At 35.2% G+C, this 19,772-nt stretch overlaps 1 protein-coding gene and 1 long non-coding RNA gene across 2 annotated transcripts in view; one reads left to right on the forward strand and one right to left on the reverse strand.

The window, feature by feature from the left end:
* RANBP9 (RAN binding protein 9) overlaps window positions 1-19,772 on the forward strand; it is a 111,126-nt gene that overhangs the window by 47,463 nt on the left and 43,891 nt on the right. The window lies entirely within an intron of this gene.
* Window positions 13,667-14,734, reverse strand: LOC116529780. The gene is made up of 2 exons (XR_004259666.1): window positions 14,584-14,734; window positions 13,667-13,745 (listed from the first exon to the last, which is right to left on the reverse strand). It is a non-coding gene; the product is annotated as an uncharacterized LOC116529780 (long non-coding RNA).

Consider the following 19,772-nt stretch of genomic DNA (forward strand, 5'->3'; position numbering starts at 1 on the left):
AGATTTTGCCCAATTTTTAATTGTTTGATTTGTTGAATATATAAAGGTCCTTTATCAGATATGTGTTTTGCAAATACTTGCTTCCAGTGTGTGACTTATCTTTTTGTTCTCTTAATAGTGTCTTTCACAGAACAGTAGTTTTTAATTTTTTATGAGGCCTATTTACTATTTCTTTCCTTTCATAGTTCTTGCTTTTCATAGTTCTTGCTTTTGGTTTTGTGTCTAAAAAGTCATTGCTGAACCAAAGGTTACCTAAATTTTCTATGTCCTATGTTTATGTTTTTCCTGTGTTTTCCTATGTTTATAGTTTTGTATTTTACTTTTGGGTCTGTGGTTCATTTTGAGTTGAATTTTTTTCTGAAAGGTGTAAAGTCTATATCTAGATACATTTTCCTCATTGTATCTCTTTTGCTGTTTTGTCAAGATCAGTTGACAAATACAAGATCAGTATTTTTGTGGGTCTGTTTCTGGACTCTATTCTGTTTCATTGATCTGTGTGTATACTTTTGCCAATACCATGCTCTCTTGATACTGTAGCTTTCCAGTAGGTCTTGAGGTTTAGTCTTGAAGTAAAATTCTCTTTGTTCTTTAGCATTATTTTCTATTCAGGATCTTTGCCTTTCTATCTAAATTTTACAATCAGTTTTTTAATATTTGTAAAATAACTTGCTGGGATTTTGATTGGAATTACGCCGAATCTATGGATCAAGTTGGAAAATACTGACTCTTCCTGTCCATGAACATGGGCTATTTTTCTATTTCTTTAACTTTTCTTCAATTATTTCAGCAGTTTTATAGTTCTCATGGTATCAATTTTGTACATATTTGTTAGATTTATACCAATAATTTCCTTTTTGTTGGTGCTAATATAAGTGGTATTGTTTGTAGAATTTCAAATTCCAGTTCATTGATGGTGCATAGTAAATTGACTTCTGCATATTAATCTTGAATACTGCCACCTTGCTATAATTGCTTATTTTTTTAAAGAGGTTTTTTTTCTGTCAATTCTTTGATATTGTCTACATAAACAATCTTTTCAGCTACAAAAGTAAGTTTTTTTTTTCTTTCTCAATTCGTGTACCTTTTATTTCCTTTTCTTGTCTAACTGCATTAGCTAGGACTTCCCCTATGATGTTGAATATGAGCAGTAAAAGAAAACATCTTTACTTTGTTCCTGGTCTTAAAGAGAAAGCATCTAGTTTTTAGCCACTAAGTAGGCTTCTAGCTGTGGGTTTTTTGTAGATGTTCTTTATCAGGTTGAGGAAGCTCCCCCCATTCCTAGTTTACTGAGAGTTTTTATTATGAATGGTGTTGGATTTTGTCAGATGCGTTTTCTGCATATTGATCTGATCATGTGAATTTTTTCTTCTGTAGCTTCTTGATGTGATTGATTACATTAATTGATTTTTTTTTGAGCCAGCCTTGCATACGTAAGATAAGTCCCACTTAGTCCTTGAGTATGGTCTTTTTTTTTTTTTTTAATTTAATTAATTTATTTTAGTGCTCTAGACTTAAAGGAGATACAGTTCTTTTTACACATTGTTGGATTTGATTTGCTGATACTTTATTGAAGATGTTTGCATCTGTGTTCATGAGAGCTATTGGTCTGTAGTTTTTCCTTCTTGTAATGTCTTTATTTGGCTTTTACATTAGGGTAATGCTAGACTCAGAATGACTTAGTGTTCCCTCTGAGTGTATTTTCTGGAAGAGATTGGAGACAGTTGTGTTATTTCTTCCTTACGTGTTTGGTTGGGATTACCCTGAAGTTATCTGGGCCCAGTGTTTGTGTTTTTTGGGAAGGCTATCGTTGCTATTATTTTTTTCTCTGAGCCTATGTTTTTATTTAGGTGTTACAGATACCCACATTGAAAAAAAGAGAGAGTGAATGCAGATATCTTTTGAACACAATATGTGGTACACTCCTACTGGATATACTCTGAGGACAAACATTATGCAACAAATATTCTTGAATTTTATTTAATAAATTTTTTTATGGGTGTGCTTGCTACTACTGGGTATCATTGCTTCTAGGCTCTTTCAGTGGATGGAGTTTATTTTGCATCTACAAATTGTATCTAGTTACCAGAGTTCTGCCTCTTCTTTCTCATTTCTGTAAAGGTTATTAATTACTGATTTAAATTTTTTTAATCTATAGAGGCATACTCAGATTTTCAGTTTCTCCTTGTGTGAGTTTTGTTAGATTATGTCTTTCAAGGAATTGCCTTGAAATCCATTTCATCTAACTCACCAAATTTGTGGGCATAAAGTTATTTATAAATGTTTCTTTTTTTAATGTCTGTGGGATCAGTATTGATATTATTACTGGTAATAATAGTTTCTTATATCTTTGATTTTGGCATTAATAGTTTCTTATGTCTTTGATTTTGGTATTAATAATTCGTGTCTTTTTTCTTGGGTATCCTGGCTATAGGTTTATCCATTTTATTGATCTTTTTAAAGAACTGGCTTTTAATTTTGTTGACTTTTTAGAAATTTTCTTATTTTAAATTTCATTACTGGCCGGGCGCGGTGGCTCAAGCCTGTAATCCCAGCACTGTGGGAGGCCGAGGCGGGTGGATCACGAGGTCAAGAGATCGAGACCATCCTGGTCAACATGGTGAAACCCCGTCTCTACTAAAAATACAAAAAATTAGCTGGGCATGGTGGCGCGTGCCTGTAATCCCAGCTACTCGGGAGGCTGAGGCAGGACAATTGCCTGAACCCAGGAGGCGGAGGTTGCGGTGAGCCGAGATCGTGCCATTGCACTCCAGCCTGGGTAACAAGAGCGAAACTCTGTCTCAAAAAAAAAAAAAAATTTCATTACTGTCTCCTCTATTTATCATTTCTTCTTCTTTCTCTAGGTCTATATTGTCTTTATTGGTCCAGTTTCCTAAGGTGGAAAGTTAAATTGTTGATTTTAGATCACCATGACGTTCGGTGCTATAAATTTCTCTGTAGGCACTGCTTTCACTGCATTCACAATTTTTTATAAGTTTTCATTTAGTTCAAAATATTTTTAAATTTCTCTTTAGACTTCTTTGACTGATGTGTTATGTTAAAATGCATTGTTTAATCTCCAGATACTTGTGGATATTTCAACCATCTTTCTTTTGTTGATTTCTAGTTTAATTCCATTAAAGTCTGAGGGCATAGTTTGTATGACTTTAGTTAAGGTGTGTCTTATGTCCCAGAATGTGATCTGTTTTGGTGAATGTTTTTGTGAAGAAGAAGATGTGTTCTGTGATTATTGGATAAAGTATACTATAAATGTCAGTGGAATCCAGTTGATTGATGATACTTTTCAGTTTGACTTTACTGGTTTTCTGCCTTTGTGTCTGACAATTACTGATAGAGGGCTGTTGATATCTTCAGTTGTAACTGTGGAGTTAACTGCTGCTGCTTGTAGTTCCATCAGATTTTGTCTCACATCTTTTTACACTTTGTTGTTAGGCTCAGGCACATTACAGATTTTTACATCTTGTTTCAGAATTGATCCTTTATCATTATGTAATATTCCTGTTTATCTCTGATAATTTTCCTTGTCCTGAATTCTGCTTTGAAATTAATATATAACTAACTAGTCCAGCTGCTTTTTAATCAGTGCTGGCATTGTATGTATTTCTCCATTCCTTTAATCTGTGTCTTTAGAGTGAATTTCTTGTAGGCAACATATATTTGGGTCTTACTTTTTATTCCCTCTGTCAGTTCTGTCTTTTAGTTGGTATATTTAGACCAGTCACATTGAAAGTATTGTTGTTTTTTTTTTTTAATTTTTTGAGGCGGAGTCTTACTCTGTTGCCCAGCCTGGAGTGCATTGGTGTGATCTCAGCTCACCGCAACCTCCGCCGCCTCCCAGATTCAAGCGATTCTCCTGCCTCAGCCTCCCAAGGGACTATAGGTGTGCACCACCACACCTGGCTAATTTTTGCAGTTTTAGTGGAGACGGGGTTTCACTATGTTGGTCAGGCTGGTCTCGAACTTCTGACCTCATGATCTGCCCACCTCAGCCTCCTAAAGTGCTAGGATTATAGGCGTGAGCCACTGTGTCTGGCCAAAAGTGTTGTTAAAGTTGGATTTCAGTGTCTGCCATATTTGTTTCTTACTCATTATACTTGTTGTTCTTTGTTGCTTATTTTAAAATTTTACTTTATTCCTCTCCCCTCCCTCCCCTCCCCCGTTCCCCTCCCCTCTCCTCCCCCTCCTCTCCCCTTTTTCTTCTTTCACCTTTCCTTTTTCCTTTCCTTTCCTTTCTTCCAAAGATCTCCCTCTGTCACCCAGACTAGAGTGCAGTGGCATGATCTAGGCTTATTGCAGCCTTGACTTCCTGGACTCAAGAGATTCTTTCACTTCAGCCTCCCAAGTGGCTGCAACTATAAGGGCATACCACCACACCTGGCTAATTTTTTGTATTCTTTATAGAGATGGGATTTCACCATGTAGGCCAGGCTGGTCTTGAACCCCTGGGCTAAAGTGATCCTCCTGCCTTGGCCTCTCAAAGGGATTACAGGCCTGAGCTAGCATACCTAGCCCATTGTCTAATTTTAATTGAGCATTGTATATGATTCCCTTTTTCTCTCCTATTTAAGATATAAATTGTACTTCTTTACAAAGATTTTTTAGTAGTTTCCCTAGAGTTTGTCTTAGGCAGAGCTCATCTAAGTTCATTTTTAAATATCACTTAAACTGCTTCACAGATAGTGCAGGTACCTTATAACAGAATATAACCAACTCCTCCTTCCTGTCCCTTATAACATTGCTGTCACTCATTTCACTTATCCATAAACTACAGTTAACCCAAGATAGTTACTATTAATAGTTTGAATACTTATCTATATGATCAATTAAGATTAAGAAAAATAAAAGATTGTGTCTTCATTTATTCCTTGAGTATTCTGTTTTCTCATCTATATCATTTTCCTTTTCTCTGAAGAATTTTTAACATTTCTTGTACAAGTTCCCTCTGTTTTTGTTTGTCTGATAAAGTCTTAATCTTTCACTTTTGAGAGATGATTTTTCAGTATGTTAAATCCTAGCTTGGTGGGTTTTTTCCTCCAACACTTAAATATTTCACTCCAATCTCTCCTTGCTTACATGCTTTCTGAAGAGAAATCTGCTATAATTTTTTACCCTTCTTTCCTATAAGGTGTTTTTGTTTTGTTTTTTTCCCCGATTTCTTTCAAGATTTACTCTTTGTCTTTGGCCTAGGTTTGAACATGAAGTGTTGATGTTTTTATACTTGGTTCTCTTAGCTGTCTGGATTTGCAGTTTGGGGTATGTGTCGTTAATTTTGGAAAATTATCAACCCTTATTACTTGAAATACTTCATTTTCTTTGTTTCTTCTCCTTCTAGCATTACTATTATGAATATTTTTCACATTTTATAATTGTTCCATGTTCTCAAACACTGTGTTCCAGATGGTTTTTTTCAAGCTCACCGATTTTTTTTTTCCAGTCTGATTACCCATCAAAGGCATTATTTGTGTTAATGTTATTTCTAGAGTTTTGATTCTTTCTCATACCCTTTAGCATATTAATGAGTTATTTAAAATTTCCAGTTTGATCATTCAAAATCTACCTTATCGGAGTTTGGTTTTGATACTTGCTTTGTCTCTTCAGATTTTTTCCTTGCCTATTACATGCCTTGCAATTTTTTGTTGAAATCTGGACATGACTTACTGAGTAGTAGAAATTCAGGTAAATAGGTATTTAGTGTGAGATTTTAGGTTTATTTGGCTAGGAGTTAGGCTGTGTTTAATGTTCATTAAGGTGTTTGTATTGTTTGTAGCTATAAAAGACTTTATTTTCCTCTACTTCCCTGGTTTTTGTCTTCCTTGTTGTTTTGGGTTTCCTTTTATTAATAAAGTCTATTTCTTGTAGCTTAGTTGTAATCTGTTATATTGGAGCCCTGTTTTATGTGGTCATAGATAGCAGAGAGGAGAAGTGTTCCGTAATCTTATGATGAAATCTGTTGGGTTTTTTAGTGGACCAGAGTTCCTGAACTGTGATCTTCAGAAGAATTTCTTAAGTCTTTTTTTTTTTCCTCTTCTGTCAGGAAGGTTGGAGGGGGCTGAAATTATTGTTCTTTTCTTCCTCTAGGTTAGATTTTAAAATGGTTGCTTTTCCCTTTCCCCTACCCAAGGTGGAGGGGATTTTACTCTATAAAAGCCTACTCTAATAAGAAAACATATTGTTAAAGTTGGATTTTAGTGTTTACCATATTTGTGTTTTTTTTTTTTTTTTTTTTTTTTTTCTTTTTTTTTGAGACAGAGTCTTGCTCTGTCACCCAGGCTGGAGTGCAGTGGTGCGATCTCACCTTAGTGTAACGTCTGCCTTCTGGGTTCATGAGATTCTCCTGCCTCAGCCTCCTGAGTAGTTGGAATTACAGGTGTGTGCACCACTATGCCTGGCTAATTTTATATTTTTATTAGAGATGGGGTTTTACTATGTTGGTCAGGTTGGTCTCAAACTCCTGACCTCAAATTATCTACCTACCTCAGCCTCCCAGAATGCTGGGATTACAGGTGTGAGCCACTGCACCTGGCCCTATATTTGCTTCTTACTCATTATACTTGTTAATTGTTGCTTATTTTAAAATTTTACTTCTTTGGTGGAGCTCCTTATGTCACTTATATTCTTCCTTAAGACTGAGCCCTCATGAGTTAAAGCTGAGGTTAGTTCACTCTCAGTCTCTAGTAGCTTGCTAATTACCTTTAAAGTGTTCGTTCCAGTTATTGGCTACAGATTAAATATAGCTCCATATGTCTATATTCACATGTTTCTTCAGTTTTTCTGGAGGTGTTGTAACCTGTGAACTCAGTTTTCCAATGCATTTAGGAGTAGTTGATTTTTCAGTTGTCCCGCCTTTTTCTTGTGAGGATGAGAGTGATGATTTCCAAGCTGTTTACATAACAGATCTGAACCTAGATGTCTTCTTAATTTTTTTAATGAGAGTTTTATTGAGATGTATAATTCAAATACATATTCACCCTTTACAAATGCACAGTTTGGTAATTTTTACTATATTCACAGTTATACAACCCTTACTACTATTTCATTTTAAAACATTTTTGTCACCTGAAAAGGAACCCCAAAACACTCACTCCTCCCAGTTCAAGGCAGCAACTATTTTGTTTTTATGGATTTACTTATTCAGGACATTTCATATAAATGGAATTATACAAAAAGTGACCTTTCGTTTTTTACTCTCTTATCTTAACATAATATTTTAAAGGTTGATTTTTGCTGTATCATACATCAGCCCTCCATTCCTCTTCGTTGCCAAATAATATTCCATTGTGTGGCTATATCACATTTTATCAGTTGGTGGAAACACTTTTTGATGTTATGAATATTGCTGTTATGAACAGTTGTGTAACATTTTAGTATGGATATACGTTTTCATTTTTATTGCAGAAAATTGGAGTATAATTTCTGCCTCATAAATATCTATGATTAACTTTTCGAGGAGCTGCCAGATTGTTTTCCAAAGTGACTATACCGTTTTACTTACTACCAGCTATGATAGTTGCAGTTTCTCCACATTCTTGTCAACACTTATGTTCTTGATTCTAGCCATCGTAGTATATGTAAAATGAGTGCTCATTGTGTTTTTGACACAATTGCTAATGCTAATTGCTAATGATTAGCATATTTTTACTTGGTTATTGGACATTTACACATCTTTGAGGAAACGTCTATTCAGATCCTTTGTCCATTGTTTTAGTAGGGTTTTCCTTTTATTGTTGAGTTGTAGGAGTTCTTTATATGTGCTGGAAAAAGGTCCCATATCAGATATGATTTGCATATATTTTCTGACACTCTAGATTGTCTTTTAGTTTACTTGACAGTATCCTTTAAAACACAAAAATTTTAAATTTTATGAAGCCTAGTTTGTCTTTTTTTATGTTTCTTTTGCTTCTGATGTTACATCTAAGAGACCAGACATACATCAGTGTTTTTATCTAAGAGTTTTATAGTTTTGCTCTTCAATTAGGTCTCAAATCCATTGTGTTATTTTTTATATATGGTGTGAGGTAGGGATCCAACTGCATTCTTTATGAATTTTTTTTTTTTTTGGAGACAGAATCTTGCTCTGTCACCTAGACCGGAGTGTGGTGACACAATCTTGGTTCACTGCAACCTTTGCCTCCCAGCCTCAAGCAATTCTAATGTCTCAGCCTCCAGGGAAGCTGGAACTACAGGCATGTGCCATTGCACCTGGCTAACTTTTTCATTTTTAGTAGAGATGGGATTTTGCTATGTTGGCTAGGCTGGTCTTGAATTCTTGACCTCAAGTGATCTATGCGCCACTTTGGACTCCCTGAGCCGCCATGTCCATCCTCAGTTGCATTCATTTGGATGTGTATGTTTTCCCAGTACCGTTAGTTGAAAAAAGAAAAAAAAAAAAAGAATTATTTCCTCACTGGATTTTTCCCTTTTGATCTGCCAGATGCTGTGGTATGTGCCTATAATCCCAATACTTTGGGAGGCTGAGTTGGGCAGTATTGCTTGAGCCCAGGAGTTTGAGACTAGCCTGGTCAACATGGAGAAAGCCTCTCTCTACAAAAAATGCCAATAAAAAGTTAGCCAGGCATAGTGGCATGCACCTGTAGTCCTAGCTACTTGGAGGGTGAGGTGTGAGGATCATCTAATCAGGGGAGTTAGAGGCTGCAGTGAGCTGTGATCATGCCACTGCACTCCAACCTGGGTAACAGAATGAGACCCTATCTCAAAACAGCAGCAGTTAATTGATCATAAATATGAGTTAGTGTCTGGACTGAATTATATGGCATTGATTTCTGTGTCTGTTTTTAAGCCAGGAACACACTCTCTTGGTTACTGTCGCTTTTTATTGAGTTTTAAAATTGGGATGTGTGAGTCTTCCAACTTTGTTCTTCTTTTTCAAGATTATTTTGGCTCTACTGGGCCCTTGCATTTGTGTATTATTTCGGGATCAGTTTGTCAATTTCTGCAGCAAAGCAAGTTAGGATTTTGATGGGTTTGGTTAAATCTCTAGATTAATTTGGGGAATACTGCTATTTTAATAATATTTAGTCCTCAAATTCATGAATATGGCATGGCGAGTCTTTTCATTTATTTAGGAGTTCTTTGGTTTTTTTCAACAGTGTTTTGTAGTTTTTAGTGTTCAGGTTTTGCACTTCTTAAGTATTCTTTTTTAAAAGAAAATCCTGTCCCAAATGAAATTGTTTTCTTAAATTCATTTCCAAATTATTACTGTTGTATAGAGATACAACTGATTTTTGCTTATTAATCTTGTTTCTTGTAGTCTTCTTTTTTTTTTTTTTTTTTTGAGACGGAGTTTTCGCTCTTGTTACCCAGGCTGGAGTGCAATGGCGCGATCTCGGCTCACCGCAACCTCTGTCTCCTGGGTTCAGGCAATTCTCCTGCCTCAGCCTCCTGGGTAGCTGGGATTACAGGCACGCGCCACCATGCCCAGCCAATTTTTTTTGTATTTTTAGTAGAGACGGGGTTTCACCATATTGACCAGGATGGTCTCGATGTCTTGACCTCGTGATCCACCCGCCTCGGCCTCCCAAAGTGCTGGGATTACAGGCTTGAGCCACCGCGCCCGGCCTCTTGTAGTCTTCTTGAACTTGATTACTTTTAATAATTTTGGGGGAGGAGATTCTTAAGGATTTTCTATGTAAACGGTTGTGCCATTTGTGAATAGAGGATGTTTATTTCTTGCTTTCTGATCTAATGGCTTTTATATGTTTTTCTTGCCTTCTTGCCCAGGGTAGAAACTTCAGTACTATTGAATAGAAGTGGTGAGAGAAGACATCCATTTTTTTTTTTGTTCCTAATCTTAAGGACAAAATATTCAGTCTTCTGCCACTAAGTATGATATTAACTGGGGATTTTTCATAGATGTTCTTTTTCTGTGAGGAAGTTCCCTTCTATTTCTGGTTTGCTAAGTCATGATTTTTCATGATTTTTAAATCATGAAAGGGTGATGGGTTTTGTGAAATTCTTTTTCTGTGCCTGTTGAGATTATTATATATATGATTATAATTATATTTATTTTCTTAATATATTGATTGATTTTTTTGTTAAACAAACTTCATGTTTTTGGGATAAATCCTATTTGGTCATGATTTATAATCTTTTTTATGCGTTGCTGGATTTGATTTGCTAGTAATTTGTTGAGGATTTTTGCATCTGTATTAATGAAGGTTTTTTCTATAGTTTTCTTGTGATGCCTTTATCTAGTTTTGTTAACGGGGTAATACTGGCTTTGTAGAATGAGTTAGGAAGTATTTCTAGCTTTTTTTGGAAGAGTCTGAAAAGGACTAATGTTAATTTTTATGTTTGGTAGATTTCCCCAGTGAAGCCATTCTGAGCACAGGCTTGTCTTTGTGTTTTAAAATTACTATGCAGTTTCAATAGTTTGTGTCTTTCTAGGAATTTGTCAGTTTATTTGTCAGTTTAAAGGAGGTTATGTAATTCATTGTTCATAGTATTTAATAATTGTTTTCTTATGATCCTTTTTAGTTTAGTACTAATATTTCTTCTTTAATTCCTGATTTTTAGTAATTTGAGTCTTTTTTTTTCTTAGTAGAACCTACTTTTGAATTTGTTGATTCTATTATTTTCCTAGTCTCTATGTCACTTATTTCTGCTCTAATCTTTATATTTCCTTTTCTGATACCTGCTTTGGGTCTAGGTCATTCTTTTTTCTTTTAATTTTAATTTTTTTTGAGACGGAATTTTGCTTTTTTTGCTTAAGCTGGAGTACAGTGGGGCAATCTTGGCTGACTGCGACCTCCGCCTCCTGGATTCAAGGGATACTTCTGCCTCAGCCTCCGAGTAGCTGGGATTATGGGTGCGCACCACCTTGCTCAACTTATTTTTTGGTTTTTTATTAGAAGTGATGTTTCACCATGTTAGCCAGGCTGGTCTCGAACTCCTGACCTCAGGTGATCTGCCTGCCTCACCCTTCGAAAGTATTGGGATTACAGTTGTGAGCCACCATGCCCCGCCTGGGTTTAGTTAGTTCTTGAAGAACAAATTGGATTAGTAATTAAAGATCTTTCTTTTTTATTTAATTTTAATTTTTGAGACAGGGTCTCACTCTGTTTCCCAGGCCGGGTTCAGTAGTGCAATCATGGCTCACTGCACCTTTGAACTCGTGGGCTCAAGTGATCCACCTGCCTCAGCCTCCCTAGTAGCTGGGACTTACAGGTGCACATTACCATGCCTGGCAAATCTTCTTTCTTTAATATAGCCATTTTACAGCTGTAAATTTCCCTCTCAGTACTACTTTAGCTGCATCCTGTTCATATACATGTATTTTTGTTTATAAATCTTTTCTTTTTTTGGGGGGAGGGCTGGGAACGGAGTCTTGCTGTGTTGTCCAGGCTGGAATACAGTGGTGCAATCTCAGCTCAAAGCAATCTTTGCCTCCCGGATTCAAGCATTTCTCCTGCCTCAGCCTCGCTAGTGGCACCTATCACCATGCCCAGCTAATTTTTGTGTTTTTAGTAGAAATGGTGAACTCTTTTCTTATATTTGATTTAAAACAGAATCCCAGCTACTCAGGAGGCTGAGGCAGGAGAATTGCTTGAACCTGGGAGGCGGAGATTGCAGTGAGCTGAGATGGCACCACTGCACTCCAGCCTGGGCGACAGAGCAAGACTAGGTCTCAAAAACATGCACATGCACACGCGCGTGTGCGCGTGCTTACACACACACAGTGATAATTCTAAAACTACATGAGTTTAAAATGCATTTAAAATTTTAATTTGCGTAACAATAGTAGCACAAAGGAGAAGAAGGAAAGAAATGAGGTATTTTGGAATGAAATTTAATACATGATTGTAATTATATTGGTACACATTCAAATTACTTTGTTTTAAGTTATTATCTAAGAAATCCCGAGAGAAAACACTACAAAAATAACTCAAAACTGTGGTGAAGAAACCACAATGAAACAGAAGAGCAAAAATAGCAGAAAAAGGCTAAGACATATCAACAATAAACAATGTCAAAGTAAGACATAAATCCTACCTATCAGTACCTACCTACTGGTAATTTCAGTCCTACCACCTCTTAAATCTACCTATTAATAATTTCAGTAAAAGCAAATAAATTATCAAGAGGCAGTGGTTCACAGAATACATGAAACACAACAAAACAAAACAAAAAGCCAAAAAAACAGTGTTATATTGTCCACAAGAGTCAGTTTTAGATTCAGACACACGCCAGCTTGAAAATAAAAAGAAGAAATATTATGTAAACAGTAACCACATGAGAGCCAAACTAGCTATATTAATATCAGACAAAACAGACTTTAATATAAAAATTGTTCCTAGATACGAAGCAGTGTATTTTATCACAATAAAGGGTCAATTTATCATAAGGACATTAAAATTATAAATAAATATGCACCTACCAATACAGCCCCAAAATATGTGACGTGAAACCGACAGAATTGCAGAGAGAAGTAAACAATTTATGGTCCTGGTTGGTGACTTCAATGCAACACTTTAAATAATGAATAGAAAACTAGACAGGAAAAGAAATACAAAACAAACTAAACTCTAAATCAATTTGAATTAACGGACATCTATAGAATTTTCAAACAACCCATAGTGAAATAAACAGGCTTATCAAGTACACGTGGAAGATTCTCCAGGATAAATTAGGCCATAAAACAAACCTTAATAAATTAAAAAGACTGAAATAATGCAAGGCATAGTCTCTAACCACAAAAAAATTAGAAATCACTAATCAGGAAATCTGGAAAGTATACAAATATGTGGAACCTTAACAGTATGCTACTAAAAGCTCACACAAAGAGGAAAGCACAGGAAATTAGGAAATACTTAGAAATGAATGACAATGAAAACATAACACACCAAAGCTGCCTTTTATGTTTACCCAGGGTAGTTATCTTTACTGAGTTCTTTATTTCTTTGGATGGATTTGAATTACTGTGTCCTTTGTTTTCAACTTGAAAGGTTTCCCTTTACCTTGTGCTGCAGGTCTGCTAATGACAAATCCTCTGTTTTTGTTTATATGGAAATGTCTTAATTTTCCCTTTTTGAACTGTAGTTTTGCTGGTTATAGAATTCTTGGATTAGTTTTTTTTCTTCCAGCACTCAAATGTGTAATCCAACTGCTGCCTGGCTTCCATGGTTTCTGATGAGAATTTTGTTAGTCCTACTGGGTTAAAATGGTACTACTAAAACAATAGTAATCATTTTTTGAGGCATTTGTGACATGAAGTGAGACATGATAACAGCAACAAAAAATGTGTTTCATAAGAATGGGGATACATTCTGAAAAATGTGTTGTTAGGTGGTTTCATCATTATAGGAACATCATAGAATGTATTTACACAAACCCAAATGGTATAGACCATACCACATGGCCTTTTATACACCTAGGCAATGTGGTGTGATGTGTTGCTCCTCGAGTATAAAACTGAATAGCTTGTTGCTATACTGAACTGTAGCACAATGGTTTTTGTGTATCTAAATATATCATGTAGAAAAGATACAGTAAAAATGTGTGGTATAAAAGATTTAGAATGGTACACTTGTATAGAACAGCTCCATTATAATCTTATAGGACCATTGTTTTATATGCAGTCCTTTGCTGAACAAAACATTTTATGTGAAACATGACTGTAAATAGGTTTTTAAAAGTGTTTCCTGCACTGCCAGCATGTGATACATATACTAAATCAAGAATATAATAGATCAAAGATGCATTAAAAAAAACTTACTGTTTTTAAAAATTTAGTTTTTTCTCTCTTTATTCACAACTAAATTAAAACTCTCATTTTGAAATCTTCATCCTAGAGAATAATTGTCTTATAACTTTAAAAGTCAGATTTGCAAATTCTGCTATTGTATCAAATCTCAAAATCATTTTAAGTAACCTAAACATTTTCCATTGTGTTCTATAAATATTATGCTTTTAGTACCATGTAAAGTATCATTAATTATGCTTGGCTAAGTATTGGACACATAACAGTATCTTTAAAGCTCCATGGCAATACCCAGTATCACTTGTGTTTTTGGATACTGTAGGAAGCTTTGCTATTTTCTAAGTCTTAATTTTAATTTTATTTTTATTGTGTTTTATTTTTTCATAGAGACAGAAATACCCAGGCTGTTTTTGAAATCGTAAGCTCAAGAGATCCTCCTGTCTCAGCTTCCCAAAGTGTTGAGGTTACAGATGTGAGCCACTGTGCCCAGCCTTTTAACCTTAATTTTAGTTATAGGAATTGAAAGAATTTCTCTCTCCCCCCCCCGCTTTTTTTTTGTTTGTTTGTTTCTTTTTGTATTGCATGCAAGTAAAGTTTGCCTACTTTCAGTTTCCAATATATTTATTTTTATTTTGGAAGACTACGTCTTTTACAGTTTCTATTTCATTATTCCTTTTAGTCTTTTTTCTTTTCTTTATATTTCTCTTTATATTTTCTATTTCTATCATGATCTCAATTTATGCTCATTGTCGATTTATTTTAAAGGATTAGAAATAAAATGAATTCTATTCAAAGGATATATAATTTGGATATTTCATCAATAAATATAAAAATAAAAAACAAAACACTTATAAGGTACTCATTAATATACTGCCAAAAAGGATAGTAGAAAACTATTAATGGCTAAAAAACAAAAATAAGAATTAAAAAGAGCACAGATAGAGATGGAACAAATAGCATGATAGTAGGCTTAAACCTATCAATAACAGGAATTAAACTATAATGTTAGTCTCCATTTTATGTTAAGCACGGATATTATTTACATACCAGTGTTAATATATAATTTCTGATGATCTGTGTTGACATACTGATCTGAAAAATCTTCATGTTCATTGCTCTTTGTAAACACATAGAACTACAATAATAAATTTCTAGTCCATATAAATTTTGCCTGTCCCTCATGGTTGAGTTTTTTTTTTTTTTTTTTTTTTTCCCCCCCCTGAGATGGAGTTTCGCTCTTGTTACCCAGGCTGGAGTGCAATGGCATGATCTCGGCTCACCGCAACCTCCGCCTCCTGGGTTCAGGCAATTCTCCTGCCTCAACCTCCTGAGTAGCTGGGATTGCAGGCACGCGGCACCATGCCCAGCTGATGTTTTTGTATTTTTAGTAGAGTCGAGGTTTCACCATGTTGACCAGGATGGTCTCGATCTCTTGACCTTGTGATCCACCCGCCTCGGCCTCCCAAAGTGCTGGGATTACAGGCTTGAGCCACTGCGCCCGGCCTTGAGTTTGTTTTTATATATCAGACAGCCTTCCTTTATCTACCAGTTATTCAGTTTGCTGTGAGTTATGAGCCACACCCAGCCACACAACTGGTGTTACAAATTTCCCTCTGTCAGATAACCCTTCCTTTCATCACGTCACAGTAGCTCACAAGTAGTAACTATTATGACACCCATTTCCCAAGTATAAACTTAGGTGTTTTTTTCAAGGTAAAATACTTCCTTGTAGTATTTATTCCGTAACAATTTTTGTTTGCTTTTTTTGAGACAAGGTCTCTGTCACTCAGGCTGGAGTGCAGTAGAGCCATTATTATGGCTCACTGCAGCCTTGACCTCTTAGGCTCAAGTGATCCCCCTGAGTAGCTGAGGCTACAGGCAGTGCACCACTCTGCCCATCTATTTTGTAGAGATGGGGTCCTGCTGTGTTGCCCAGGCTGGTCTTGAACTCTTGTGCTCAAGCACTCCTCTCACTATGGCCTCCCAAAGTGCTGGGATTACAGGCATGAGTCACTGTGCCTGGTCTGTTCCTTAATAACTTAACAGGTATACAATTGTTTTTATTAGTTTCTTATCTCTCTGTAAATGTGTTACAACATTTTTGCATGCTGTGCCCCCAACCCCATTTCCTTTGTAAACCTTGTAGCTTTTATTGCATGATTTTGTATAATGTGGTGGTTTTTTGAAACTCATATGTCATGATATAGCAGAACTGACTATAATTGTTTTATACGGTTGATTCATCTTAATCTTTTATGCATTTCAATGCAGGTATACTTCCCCCCAGTAACTACCGCATGTATATCATTAGAGTTTGATGTCAGCTTACTGCTCTTTTTTTTCTGTGCGTGGTGCAATTTACATTCGGTGAAATGCACACATCTTAAGTGTACTCTTTGATAAGTTTTACAGATAAACATGCCCATGAAATGCAAACTTCTGTCAAAGTATAGACCATCATCATTCTAAGAAATGTTCCCTCATGCTCCTTCCTAGTTAGGCCCTTGACCTACCCTTTTAGTGGCAGCTAGTGTTTTAACATGTTACTAGGATAGATTGGTTTTTCCTGTTGCAAAACTTCATATAAAAGAATTAATATGGTGTATTACTCTTCTTGCATGTAAAGCTTCCTTGAGTCAGCATGACATTTCTTAGATTGATTTGTGTTTATCAATAATTCCATTTGTGTTTTTGTTGCTAAGTAGAATATTACCAGTTTGTATATCTAGTCACTTGTTGGATACCCAGGCTGTTTCAAGTTTTTCACTATTGTGAAGACATCTGCTATGAACATATTTGTACAAATACTTTGGTAGACAAATTTTTATTTCTCTATGAGTGGTATTGCTGGGTCATAGGATAGGCAGGTGTTCAGTCCTGTGAGTAACTGCCAGCCTTTTCAAAGAGGTTGTATTGTTTTAAATTCCCACCAAAAATATATGAAAGTCCCTATTGTAACCATTCTGGCAGGTGTGGGGTTGAATCTCAGTGTGCTTTTAATTTGCATTTTCCTAATGACAGTTTGGAGCACCTTTTCATGTGCACCCTGGCTATTTGCAGTATCTTATTTTGTGAAATATCTATTCAGATCTTTTGTTCATTTTTGAAAATTGGATTATCTGTGTCTTTCATTGAGACGTTTTAAATTTTGATAAAGTTTTATTTATGAGTTTGCTCTTTTATGGGTCTTCCTTTTTGTGTCCTAGTAAATCTTTGCTTTATCCTCAAGTCATTAAGGTAGTTTTAAATGTTTTCTTGTAGAAGCCTTATAGTTTTTAATGTTTATATTTAAGACTATGATTCATCTTCATTTGATTTTTGTGTATTGTGTGAGATAGAGAGTAAGGCTTACCTTTTCCCACATGGATGCCAGTTATCTTATAAATAGTTCAAAAAGACTTTACTTCCTCTTTTGGACTGTGTTGGCACTTTTGTAAAATATTAAATGACTATCTATAAATGTGGGTCTCTTCCTGGACTCCTTAATCTGTTGCATTGATCTATTTGTTGATCCTTAAGCCAGTACCATACTGTTTAGATTACTCAGCCCATTCTATGTTTTGAAGTCAGATTGTGTAAATTCTAGAACTTGAAGCTTTTTGGGGATGTTTTAGATCCTTCACATTGTCATATAAATTTTATACTTTGTTTAATTTTAATTTTTTATAGCTGCATAATAGGTGTGCATGTTTTGGGGGTACAGTGATAATACAGTCATATAATTGTGAAGATCAAATCAGTGTATTGGGGTATCTGTTGTCTTAAATATTTGCTTTTCTTTATGCTGGAAATATTTGAATTACTGTCTTCTAGCTATTTTGAAATGTGCAATGGAATATTGTCAGCTATACTCTTACTGATCTAACACTAGGTCTTATTTCTTCTATTAAGCTGTATATTTACATTCATTAATCAGCTTCTATATACACTTTAAAATCAGCTTTTCAGATTAAAAAACAAAAAGAAGAGCTTAGTGTAGTTATGCTTTGGATTGCGTTGACTCTGTGATCAGTTTGAAGAGAACTGCAGCCTTAAAATGAGGTGTCCAATCCGCAGACATGATATGTCTTGCCATTTATTTACGTCTTTTAAAATTTCCCGGCCAGGTGTAGTGGCTCACACCTGTAATCCCAGTACTTTGGGAGGCCGAGGTGGGCGGATCACCTGAGATTGGGAATTGGAGACCAACCTGACCAACATGGAGAAACCCTATCTCTACTAAAAATACAAAAAAAAGAAATCGGAAAGATAAAAAAAAATTCAACAGTGATGTTTGGTAATTTTAAGTAGAGAGGTCTGCATGTCTTTTGTTCAGTGTTTTATGTTTTCTGATGCTATTGTAGATAGAATTGGCTTTTAAAATTTTGTTTTTCTAGTATTTGCTGCCAGTATATACAAATACAGTGGACTTTTGTATGTTAACTTTGTATCCTGCAACCTTCTTAAATTCACTTATTCCAATTTAGATTCCTTAGGATTTTCTTTATAAAACAGTCATATCTTCTGTACATAGAGCCAGCTTTTATTTCTTTTTAATTTTTATGCATTTCATTTCTCTTTTTTTCCTTGTTGAAATGGCTAGGATTTGTAGTAGTGTTGAATAGGAGTGATGAACACTGGCATTCTTGCCTTTTTGTTGGTCTTTGGAGAATAGTGTTCAGTATTTCACTATTAAGCATGTTAATTGCAGGGTTTTTATAGATACAGGTTCAAGAAGTTTCCTTATTAGTTTGCTGAGAATATTTATTTTTAATGGTGTTAAATGGTACCATGTGTTTTTACTGTGGCTATTTCATGATAGGAGTTTTCCCCCATACCGTAAAATACATTGATTAGTTTTGAATGTTTAACCAATCTTGTGTTTTTGGGCTAAACATTGTCTAGTAATTGTATATTATCATTTTGATACATTATTAGAATTTATTTATTTTCTTTTAAATAGAAACAGGGTTTCACCATGTTGGCCAGGATGGCCTTGATCTCTTGACCCCATCTGTGTGTGATTCGCCAGCCTTGGCCTCCCCAAAGTACTGGGATTACAGGCATGAGCCACCGCACTCGGCCTAGAATTTCTTTTTGATGTATTTATTGACCTTTATGTCTTGTCATTTTTAGTGATTATTCTAGAGATTTTAATATATATCTCTTTTTTCATAATCCGTTGAGAATTAATATTGAACCATTTTATGTAAAATATAGAAACTTGCATTTCTACATTTGTCACTTCCTCTTGTTTTTTGCTGTGATTGTCATATATTAAATCTACATATGCTATAAACTACATAATACATGTTACCATGTTTTAAAGAGTCATGTTTTAAGAAAATTAAGAGCATTTTTTTTTTTAGTGTATGTTTGCTGGCAGCACATTATATTATTTTTCTTTTATCTGAAAATGGTTTTGTTTCACTTATGTTCTTAAGAATATTTCTCTTGAAAATAACATTTTGTGTTGGCAAGCTTTTGTTTTTTCTTTTTAGCACTTTCAAAGATTTCATTTCACTGTCTTCTGGCCTTCATATTTTCTAATAAGTCAGGGGAAATTCAGCTCAGTGTTCCTATAAAAGCAATATGTCATTTTTCTCTAGCTGTTTTCTGCATTTTTCTCTTTTTTATCAGTTTTCAGCAATTCAGCTATGATTTGTGCCTAGGTGTGATTTTATTTAATGTTTGTTGAGCTTCTTGAATCTATACATTTTGTCTTTTATCAAATTTGGAAAATTATTTTCAATTATTTTTTTCTGTCTTATTCTTTCTCCTTAGGATTGGTTACATGTATTTTGATATTGTTCCAGGGACTCTTCCCCTCGCACCCCTTTCTTTTTTTCTCTGTCCTTCAGATAAGCTCTGTTTTCATGTTACTATTCATTTTGCCATCTTCAGTCCACCAGTAAGTACATCAGTAAATACTTATTTCATACAATTTTCAGCTCCAAAATTTCTGTTTGGTTCTTGTCTTTGTTTGGGCTGCTGTAAACACCTTAGGCGGGATACAGCATACATTTATTGTTCACAGTTCTGGAGGCTGGAAAGCCCA

This window comes from Sapajus apella, unplaced genomic scaffold (genome assembly GCF_009761245.1).
Source record: "Sapajus apella isolate SASKATOON/1434 unplaced genomic scaffold, GSC_monkey_1.0 scaffold63, whole genome shotgun sequence".
NCBI lineage: Eukaryota > Metazoa > Chordata > Mammalia > Primates > Cebidae > Sapajus > Sapajus apella.